Source organism: Peromyscus maniculatus, chromosome 1 (genome assembly GCF_049852395.1).
Source record: "Peromyscus maniculatus bairdii isolate BWxNUB_F1_BW_parent chromosome 1, HU_Pman_BW_mat_3.1, whole genome shotgun sequence".
Classification (NCBI taxonomy): domain Eukaryota; kingdom Metazoa; phylum Chordata; class Mammalia; order Rodentia; family Cricetidae; genus Peromyscus; species Peromyscus maniculatus.
The window spans coordinates 2,418,652-2,429,766 of record NC_134852.1 but is presented as its reverse complement, the minus strand read 5'-3'; positions in this window follow the sequence as shown (position 1 = coordinate 2,429,766).

Here is an 11,115-nt window from a genome sequence, read left to right as displayed (position 1 = left end):
CATACATTTTTGTAGCCATTTTTATTTAAACTTTTTAATTTTATAATTAATTTAATTTTACATATCAGCCATGATTCCTCTGTCCTCTCTCCTCCCCCCAATCCTCCCTTTATTCCTACTTCCTCCAAGGCAAGGTCTCCCCTGAGAAGTCAGCTCAGCCTGGTAGAATCAGTTGAGGCAAATCCAGTCCCCTCCTTCCCTACACCAAGGCTGCTGAGCAAAGTGTCTCATCATAGGCCCTAGATTCAAAAAAGCCAGCTCATGCACCAAAGACAAGTCCTGGTCTCACTGCCTGGGGTACTCCTAAACAGTTCAAGCTAATCAACTGTCTCATTTATCCAGAAGGCCTAGTCTGGTTCCATGGGGCATCCTTAGCTTATACTTTCCCTTCCACCAACTCCTTCTATGTCTTTCCTCCTTCCCTTTCCACCCAAATCCATGTCCTTTCTTTCTCCTTCTTATTAGAAAACAATCAAGTATCTGAAAAATAATAATAAATTAAAATAAAAACAAACAAGCCAGAATTGGACAAAATGAACAAACAGAAAAAAAAAGAGCCAAAGAACAAGGAAAATAATCACATAGATGTAGAGAAACACATAGATGTTTTCATACATAGAAAATCATAAAAATCGAACCAGGCGGTGGTGGCACACGCCTTTAATCCCAGCACTTGAGAGGCAGAGGCAGGCGGATCTCTGTGAGTTCGAGGCCAGCCTGGTCTACAGAGTGAGTTCCAGGAAAGGTGCAAAATTACACAGAGAAACTTTGTCTTGAAAAAAAGAAAGAATATCATAAAAATCATAAAAAACAAATCACCAGAAGCCATAATTATACACAAAATACATGTAAGGCTAAAAATGTTAACCTCCAAATATGCCATTGAGTTTGTACTTTTGTTTTCCATCCACTACTGAGCATGGGGCCTTCCCTTAAGAATTGTTTGTATACCCAATGAGACTCCCTTGAAGAAGACTAATTTTTGTATTTGCAACAGGGTTAGGGATGGAGGCTTGTGACATCAGAGTGGGCTTCTGAATTAAAGATGAGGGCTTGTGTCCACTTGCCCTCTCAGTGCTGACAACCCATCCGTCTTAGTGGTACAGGCCTGTACATCCTTCCCAGTCTCTTGAGTTCATATGTGCATCAGTCCTGCCATGTTTAGAAAGTCTTCTTTCCTCAGTATCTTCCACTTTCTCTGACACTTATAATCTTTCCACCTCCTCTTCTTTCAGGTTACCTGAGCCCTGAGGGAAGGGACTTTAAGAAGACATCTCATTTAGAAGTGAGTATTCCTCCACTGCTGGAGGGAACATCTCTGATGATAGCTGAGTGGCACAATGATGTATTAATATAGCAGAATATCCTTAGGAGACAATTTATTGCTACATTTCTTTAGCAAAACAATAGTATTTGGTTTCCCTATGGATCTATGGCCTGTCTAGTCTCAAGTTCTTGACAATATGAGATATGTTGGGTTCCAGCTCATGGAGTGAACCTAAAATACAATCAGATATTGATTGTTTAATTCCACAAGCTATGGGCCATTTTGCACCAGTATATCTTGCATGCAGAACACCATTGCAATTTGGAGGGTCTGTAGCTAGGCTTGTGTTTACCTTTCTCCTTTGGTAGCATGCAGGCTGCCTTCCAATACCATGAACACTAGTCCACAGGAGCAAAGGCTCTAGGTAGGCACCTCAGTTTCTCCATGTACAATGAGTCCTGTGGTGTTGTCTTCAGAAATGGGGCTTTACACATCATTGTGTAGAGAGCAACCAATAGCTTTGGCAGTAGCCTGCATTGATTGGGCATTTCCACTGTGCTTGTCTTGCTAGCAACTCAATTATCCCATTCCCAAACTGGAAGTTTTATTTGGTGGTGAGAAATATCTTACTTAGACTTTGTCTCCCTTGTTTTTTGGTGATTCCATTAAGATTTTTATATATGTATATATTTTAAAAAGCTTCTACTATATTAAGTTTCTATATGACTTAGAAGACTCTTTGTTTTATTTTTTTAGGATTGTGTAAAACCCTGAATGTGAACCTCCAAATAACTTGAGCTCTAAGTGGGTAAGCAAATATTCAGTTGTCTTATACTTGTGATGAGTTCAATCCATGTGTTAGGACAAGAACATCAAATTCTAGAATTCAACTTTCAATCTGCACAATCACAAAAAATAAAATGTTTCTTGATCAAGCTACCAGTTACTAAGACACTGCTTAATCCAGAAACATCCAGTCAATTCCATTTGTCTGAACCACAGTTGACATTTCTCTAACAATTTACTTTTATATTTGTGTTGTGTGATATGTGTATATATTTCTCTGTGGTGTGGGTGCATGCACATGATGCTAGACAGAAAAAATTTCAAATGTGGGTTGTTATCTGTATTTAATAATACATCTTTTGTGGTACATAAACTTGTGAGGTTCTCCTCCTTCTGCCCCTCCTTTCTCCAAAACCAACAGGATTACACTTGTGCACTGCAATGTACCCTCCCCCTTTTTTGCTTTTAGATCTGCAAAAGTAAACTCAGTTGTTTTATTTGCACTGCAAGCATGATATGTTTTGACGTATTTACTCATTCTCTTAATATTAGTCACTAGTGAGGAAAATAACTTGCACTTTGTAAAATCCCAATTTCCACATACAGAACAAATTATGACATTTCACAAGAAAAACATAATATGCAGAAAGATTTATTTCATTAAGGATGTATTTTATATAACATTCTTCGATTTGTGTGCCAAAGTTCATTTCCATGTTGACACACTTTTAGTGATTCATATAAATGTAATGCTCTTTTCTTCATGTTTCTGGGTTCTGTAGAAGATGAATAACATCATAAACTCATGTGATAAGAAAATGGGCTTTATTCTGCATGTACCTATTTTTTTCCTAGACTTTCATCATGAAATTATGTTGGATTTTTGTCAAAGGCCTTACTCCATTTTACCAGATGATTCATTTGTGTTCCTGTCCTTTACTCTGTTTATATGATGGATTACATTCATTGACTTAGAGGTGTTGGACCAGTCCTGTATCCCTTGGATGAGGCCAACATTATCATGGTGTATAATCATTGTTGTGTGTACTTGAACTCAGTTTTCAAACATTTTATTTCTATGTATGTTCAAAAGAGGTTGTCCTATAATTTTTCTTTGTTTTTATTAGGATCTTTGCATGTTTTTGAAATCAGGGTAATACCACCTTCCCAAAGTAAATATTATTTCTTTTTCTGTTTTGTGTAATGGTTTTCAGTGTATTAGTGTTAGCTCTTCTTTGAAGGTCTGATAGAATTCTTCACTGCCTCCATCTTACTTAAGCTTCTTTTTTTTCATTTAGGATAGTTCTAATTAATGTTTTAATCTCACTGGATGTTGTAGATCAATTTGAACTATTAACTTCATTTATATTTAACATTAGTAGGTCATCTGTATATCTTGAAATGTATCCATTTCTTTAAATTTTTCCAATTTAGAGGGATATAGTTTTCTAAAAAAAAAAAAACATGTCCTATGATTCTCTGAATTTCCTCAGTGTCTGTTGCAATATCTCCCTTTCCATCTCTAATTTTATTAAATATAAATTCTGTATCTTTATTTTTGTTAATTTGGCTAAAATTGTCACTCTCAGTATTGGCTTCATTCATTCTTTGTATTTAATTTTTCATTGCTGGTTCATTAATTTTTGCCCTGATTTTGATGAACTCTTCCCATTTATCTTTATGAATTTTTATTGTTTTTGTATTTTTAAAGTTTTCAGGTATATCATAAAGTCATTAATTTGTGATCTCTAAAATTTTTGACATGGATACACTGTTCCATAAATTTTCATTTTATGTCAATTTTCATTGTGTTCCATAGGTTTTGGTATGTTATGATAGGTTTGATATGAATCATATTCATTTCCATTTGATTCTAACAATGTAAATTTCCTTCTTTGTTTTTTCCTTAAATCAATTTTGGTTCCACTTTGTGTAACTTAGCATCCATGAATTTGTGATCTTTTTTTGTTGTTTATATCCTGATAGTCCATGGTGGTCTGATAGAGTGCAAGATATTATTTAAATTTTCCTGTACTTGTTTTTATCTTAATATGTAGTCTATTTTGGAGAAAAATCCAATGAGCTGCAGAGAAGAATGTATATTCTTTAGTTTTGATTGGAAAGTTCTGTATATATATGTTGTCTATTTGATTTTGCAGAACTCCAAATATAAAGGACCACAAAAGAAACTTCCTATGTTATAAAAAAAGTGACAGTTAATGTACTGAACCAAGAAAAAACATGGAAAACTACAAATGAGAATGATCAAACCATATTCAATGAGGGGCCCATCGGAATATCAACATATTCTTTCAGTAAAGACTGGAAAGTCAGAATGGATTGTGCTGATATTCTACAAGTTAGAAAACAGTACCAATGCTCCCTGACTACTAAACCAGCAAAACTATCAATCATAATGAAAGAGAAAGGTAAACTTTTCATGATAAAAAGAGGTTAAAGAAAATTATGCCTACTAAAGCAGTTTCTCAGAGGGCAAATGAAGAAATAGTTAGGTCTGAAGCAAAGAATAAACATATTCAAGATCACAAGGAACAATAAACAATTCCAGAATAATAATTCATATTAATTAAGAGACAAGATAAAGAGATTGAATCAGAAAACAATACCCAAGCTTTTGCTCTCTCCAAGAAATACAGTTCACAACCAATAATAGACCCCGAATTAGGGTTAAAGGGTGGAAAAATGCTTCCAACCTAATATAACTTAAAACTAATCAGGCTGGAGAGAGTAGGGATACAAGGAACATACCTCAACACAATAAAGTCAAAATATAGCAAGTGATAGCCAACATCAAATTAAATGGAGAGAAACTTAAATCAATTCCACTAAAATCAGGAATAAGACAAGGCTGTCTACTTCTCCATATCTATTCAATATAGTACTTGAAGTGCTAGGTATAACAATAAGATAACCAAAGGAGATCAAGGGGGCATAAATTGGAAAGGAAGAAGTCACAGTATCACTCTTTGAAGATGATATGATAGTATACATAAGTGACTGCAAAATTCTATCAGAGAACTCCTACAGCTAATAAACACCTTCATCAATGTGGCTGGATACAAGAATAACTAAAAAAAATCAGTAGCCTTCCTATATACAAGGACAAATGGACTGAGAAAGAGAGGAAAACAACTTTCACAATAGCACAGATAAAATAAAATATCATGAGGTAACTGTAACCAAGCAACCAAGCCATAGACTTGTATGATTAAAATTTTCTGAACAACTGATTTTTGATGAAGAATCCAGAAATACACAATGAAAAAAGAAATTACCTTCAACAAATGGTGCTTGCCTAACTAGATGTCTACATGTAGAGGAATGCAAATTGTTCCATATTTATTCCCCTGTACAAAATTTAAATTCAAGTGTATCAAAAATGTCAAAATAAAACTAAACACATTGAACATAACAGAAGAGTAAGTGTGGAGTAGCCTTTAATGCATTCACACAGGAAACAACTTCCTGAACAGAACACCAATAGCTAGTCCTGGCATTAAGATCAACAATTAATAAATGGAACAACATGGAACTGAAAATGTTCTGTAATGCAAATAACACTGTCAACAGGACAAAATGGCATCCTACAGAATGGGAAAAGGTTTTTTTTTTTTTACCAACTTTACTTCAGATAGTTGTCTAATATCCAAAATATATGAAGAACTCAAGAAACTAGACCTCAACAAACCAAATAATCCAATTTAAAAGGTGGGTATAGAGCTAAACTGACAATTAACGAAAGAAAAACTGAAAGTGGCTGAGAAACCCTTAAAGAATGTTTAACAACCTCAGCCATGAGGGGAATGCAAATCAAAATGACTTTAAGATTCCATCTTACGGAGACTTAGAGACCGGCCCCCAGCTCCCAGCCTGCCCCCGACAACTTCCCTTCTGGACCAGAGGTGAGTGCCTGGGTCCAGCCAGGACCCCATCCCTGGCCACCAGCCACTCCTGAGAGGCCTGCCCAACTTGGCACCAGGTTCTGGCCACCGGGCAGCTCCCCTTCTAGCCCCACCGGAGGGATCCCCATTTCCAAGCCCCCGGCAGCCCCTGCAGTCTCCGCGCCCTGCCCCCACGCCCATCTGCCCATGACCCCACCCACTTCCTGAGACTTAGAGACCGGCTCCCAGCTCCCAGCCTGCCCCGACAACTTCCCTTCTGGACCAGAGGTGAGTGCCTGGGTCCAGCCCGGACCCCATCCCTGGCCACCAGCCACCCCGGGAGGACCTGCCCAGCTTGGCGCCGGGTTCTGGCCACCGGGCAGCTCCCCTTCTAGCCCCACCGGGAGGGATCCCCATTTCCAAGCCCCCGGCAGCCCCTGCAGTCTCCGCGCCCTGCCCCCACGCTCATCTGCCCAAGACCCCACCCACTTCCTGAGACTTAGAGACCGGCCCCCAGCTCCCAGCCTGTCCCCGACTGCCATTCTGGACCAGAGCTTGCCCCTGACTTCCCTTCTGGACCAAAGAGTTGGACAAGAGAACTCCCTTTTGGACAAGAGACAGAGTCTTCCTGAGTCTGTCAGATCTTTGTGAAACAAGTCCACTGATAAGATCAAGAAGGAATCACAAGGAGATGGGCAGACGTCAAAGCAGAAGTACATACAGCAAAATGAAGAGCAATACAGCATCACCAGAACCTAGCTCGCCTCCAACATCTAGACCTGAACACCAAAAATTGGAAGAAGCAGAAGAAAGTAGCCTTATGAGTAACTTCATGAAGAAGGTAGAGGCGTGTGTAGAGGAAAAGACAAGAAAATTGGAAGAACGCTGTAAACAACTAGAGGAAAGGGCAAACAAATTAGAAGAAAACAATAAAGCCCTCCAAGAAAACAATAAAGTCCTGGAAGAAAACATTAAAATCCTGGAAGAAAACAATAAAGCACTGAAAGAAAATCATGAAAAAGCAATGAAACAAACAAAGGAAACAGTCCAAGATCTGAAAAGGGAAATTGAAAAAATGAAAAAGACACAAACAGAGGGAATGCTGGAAATAGAAAACCTGAGTAAAAGATCAGGAACTTCAGATGCAAGTATAACCAACAGAATGCAAGAGATGGAAGAGAGGATTTCTGGCATTGAAGATACAGTAGAAGAAATAGTTCCATCAGTCGAAGGAAACACTAAAGCCAACAAAGTCATGAACCAAAATGTCCAAGAAATCTGGGACACCATAAAAAGACCAAACTTACGAATTATAGGGATAGAAGAAGGTGAAGAATACCAACTCAAAGGCACAGAAAATATATTCAACAAAATTATAGAAGAAAACTTTCCCAACTTAAAGAAGGAAATGCCTATGAAGATACAAGAAGCCTATAGAACACCAAACAGACTAGACCCCCAAAAAAAGTCCCCTCGACACATAATAATTAAACAACTAAATGTACAGAATAAAGAAAGAATATTAAGAGCAGCCAAGGAAAAAGGCCAAGTGACCTATAAAGGTAAACCCATCAGAATAACACCCGATTTCTCAATGGAGACTTTGAAAGCCAGAAGGACCTGGACAGATGTAATCCAGACACTAAGAGACCATGGATGTCAGCCCAGACTAATATACCCAGCAAAACTTTCAATCATCATAGACGGAAGGAACAAGACATTCGAAGACAAAACCAGATTTAAACAATACCTATCCACAAACCCAGCCCTACAGAAAGCACTAGAAGGAAAATTCCAACCGAGGGAAGTCAGATACACACTTGAAAACACAGGCAATAGATAAAGCCACAACAGTAAACCCCAAAGAAGAGAAGTACACACACACTACCACCAAAAATAACAGAGATGAAGAATCACTGGTCATTAATATCCCTTAATATCAACGGACTTAATTCACCTATAAAAAGACATAGACTTACAGAATGGATACGAAAGCAGGACCCATCCTTCTGCTGCATACAAGAAACACATCTCAAATTCAAAGATAGACACTACCTAAGAATAAAAGGCTGGGAAAAGACTTTTCAATCCAATGGTCTTAAGAAACAAGCAGGGGTAGCCATCCTGATATCCAACAAAATAGACTTCAAACTAAAATCAATCAAAAGAGATCAAGAAGGACATTACATCCTCGTCACAGGAAAGATCGACCAAGATGAAGTTTCAATTCTGAACATATATGCCCCAAACATAAGAGCACCCACATATGTAAAAGAAACATTACTAAAGCTTAAACCACATATAAAACCCCACACATTAATAGTGGGAGATCTCAACACCCCACTTTCACCACTGGACAGATCTCCCAAATCGAAACTTAACAGAGAAATAAAGGACTTAACAGATGTCATGACCCAATTGGACCTAATAGATATCTACAGAACATTCCATCCTAACAAGAAAGAATATACTTTCTTCTCAGCACCCCATGGAACTTTCTCTAAAATCGACCACATACTTGGCCACAAAGCAAATCTCAACAGATACAAAACAATCAGAATAACCTCCTGTGTTCTATCAGATCACCATGGTTTAAAGCTAGATTTCAACAACAACAAAAACTACAGAAAACCTACAACCTCATGGAAACTGAATAATGCTCAACTGAATCACCAATGGGTTAAGGAAGAAATAAAGAAAGAAATTAAAGACTTCCTAGAGATCAATGAAAATGAAGACACCACATACCCAAACTTATGGGACACTATGAAAGCAGTGCTAAGAGGGAAATTCATAGCACTAAATGCCCACATAAAGAAGTTGGAGAAATCGCACACTAGTGAATTAACAGCACATCTGAAAGCTCTAGAACAAGAAGAAGCAAAGTCTCCCAGGAAGAATAGACGCCAGGAAATTATCAAAGTGAGAGGTGAAATTAATAAATTAGAAACTAAGAGAATAATACAAAAAATTAATGAAACAAAGAGTTGGTTCTTTGAGAAAATCAACAAGATAGACAAGCCCTTATCCAAACTAACCAAAAGACAGAGAGAGAGAATCCAAATCAACAAAATCAGAAATGAAAAGGGGGACATAACAACAGACATTGAGGAAATCCAGAGAATTATAAGGTCATATTTCAAAAACCTCTACTCCACAAAACTGGAAAACCTAAAAGAAATGGACATTTTTCTGGATAGATACCACATACCTAAGTTTAATCAAGACCAGATAAACTATTTAAATAGTCCAATAACCCCTAAGGAAATAGAAACAGTCATTAAAGGTCTCCCAACCAAAAAAAGCCCAGGACCAGATGGTTTCAGCGCAGAATTCTACCAGATCTTCAAAGAAGAGTTAATACCAATACTCTCTAAATTGTTCCACATAATAGAAACAGAAGGAACATTACCAAACTCCTTCTATGAGGCTACAATTACCCTGATTCCTAAACCAAACAAGGATGCAACAAAGAAAGAGAACTACAGACCGATCTCCCTCATGAACATTGATGCAAAAATACTCAATAAAATACTGGCAAACAGACTCCAAGAACACATCAGAACAATTATCCACCATGATCAAGTAGGCTTCATCCCAGGGATGCAAGGGTGGTTCAACATACGAAAGTCCATTAATGTAATACACCATATAAACAAACTCAAAGAAAAAAACCACATGATCATCTCACTAGATGCAGAAAAGGCATTTGACAAAATCCAACACCCCTTCATGATAAAAGTCTTGGAGCGATCAGGAATACAGGGAACATACCTAAACATAATAAAGGCAATATATAGAAAACCAACAGCCAACATCAAATTAAATGGAGAGAAACTCAAAGCAATTCCACTAAAATCAGGAACGAGACAAGGCTGTCCACTCTCCCCATACTTATTCAATATAGTACTTGAAGTTCTAGCCAGAGCAATAAGACAACATAAGGAGATTAAGGGGATTCAAATTGGAAAGGAAGAAGTCAAGCTTTCTCTATTTGCAGACGACATGATAGTATACTTGAGTGACCCCAAAGATTCCACCCAGGAATTGATAAAGCTTATAAACACCTTCAGCAACATAGCAGGATACAAAATCAACTCAAAAAAATCAGTAGCCCTCCTATATACAATGGACAAAGAAGCTGAGAAGGCAATTAGAGATACATCACCCTTCACAATAGCCAAAAATGACATAAAATACCTTGGGGTAACACTAACCAAGCAAGTGAAGGACCTATATGACAAGAACTTTAAGTCCCTGAAAAAAGAAATTGAAGAAGATCTCAGAAAATGGAAAGATCTTCCATGCTCATGGATAGGCAGGGTTAACATAGTAAAAATGGCAATCTTACCAAAAGCAATTTACAGATTCAATGCAATCCCCATCAAAATACCAACACAATTCTTCACAGATCTGGAAAGAACAATACTCAACTTCATATGGAAAAACAAAAAACCCAGGATAGCTAAAAGAAACCTGTACAATAAAACAACTTCTGGAGGCATCACAATCCCCGACTTCAAGCTCTACTATAGAGCTACAGTAATAAAAACAGCCTGGTATTGGCATAAAAACCGACATGTGGACCAATGGAATCGAATTGAAGACCCTGACATTAACCCACACACCTATGGACATATAATTTTTGACAAAGAAGCCAAAAGTGTACAATGGAAAAAAGAAAGCATCTTCAACAAATGGTGCTGGCATAACTGGATATCAGCGTGTAGAAGGCTGCAAATAGATCCATATCTGTCACCGTGCACAAAACTTAAGTCCAAGTGGATCAAAGACCTCAACATAAATCCAGCTACTCTGAACCTGCTAGAAGAAAAAGTAGGAAATAGTCTTGAACGCCTCGGCATAGGAGATCACTTCCTAAATATAACACCAGTAGCGCAGACACTGAGACAAACAATCAATCAATGGGACCTCTTGAAACTGAGAAGCTTTTGTAGAGCAAAGGATACGGTCAACAAGGCAAAGCGACAGCCTACAGAATGGGAAAAGATCTTCACCAACCCCACATCTGACAGAGGACTGATATCCAGAATATATAAGGAACTCAAGAAATTAGACATCAAAAGGACCAACAGTCCAATTGAGAAATGGGCTTTAGAACTAAACAGAGATTTCTCAACAGAGGAATCCCAAATGGCT